This window comes from Eimeria mitis, genomic scaffold (assembly GCF_000499745.2).
Source record: "Eimeria mitis Houghton genomic scaffold, Emh_scaff569, whole genome shotgun sequence".
NCBI lineage: Eukaryota > Apicomplexa > Conoidasida > Eucoccidiorida > Eimeriidae > Eimeria > Eimeria mitis.
Window position 1 is genome coordinate 9,822 of NW_013573942.1, and position 747 is coordinate 10,568.

A 747-nucleotide genomic window follows, 5' to 3' on the forward strand; every position below is an offset into this window, starting at 1 on the left:
GCTATGCGGACAGTTTATCATTCATGTAACAGATAAGCCAGGCGACAGTGGCACTTGTAGTGCAGGCGGTTGATTCCGGTTTTCGGCGAGACCACTTGAGCTGTTGTGCGCTTCATGCAGGTGCAGGACATGAGTATGACACTGATGTTTGCTCGCCGTTGCCACCGGACGTACAGTAGGCAAAGATACACAGAGAGCAACCGAGAGTTCCACGCGCCCCAGGTATTTATTCTGTGTCTTGAAGAGTCTTGACTGCCACTGGTCTATTGACGAGACGCAATCCGATAGGGAGCATCCATGCAGCCAGTTGCATCGTCCTGCAGTTGGTATTACGCTAGCCTGCACTTTGTTCGCGTGCGCAGGTCGAAATCAGCCTAGCCTATCAGTAGGTTTGCATAGGCAGTATTTTTGTGGTTAGTTGGCTGATTTGCGTGTCTGCGCATGGTGAGGCCATCAACGCCGTGTAAGCGGGCTTACAGACGCGATATAGCCAGCTCTTCTCTGGCTTTGGTTTTTTGTCCCTCTTTGCACAGCGTGTATGCATTCGTGGGGATGCATGGAATACCAGTGGGGGTAGCAGTTGAAGCGTGCTTTGCTTTATGCGTGCTCGTCTGTGCCATCTGCTTCGGTAGGGTGTTTTGGCGGCGCTCAATGCTTGTGCGAGACAAAGGCTACATGGCAAACGTTCTCAGTTAATTTGTGAAGCAGTGTATGCACGGCGCATTAAGTGGTATGAGGCAGCAGCAA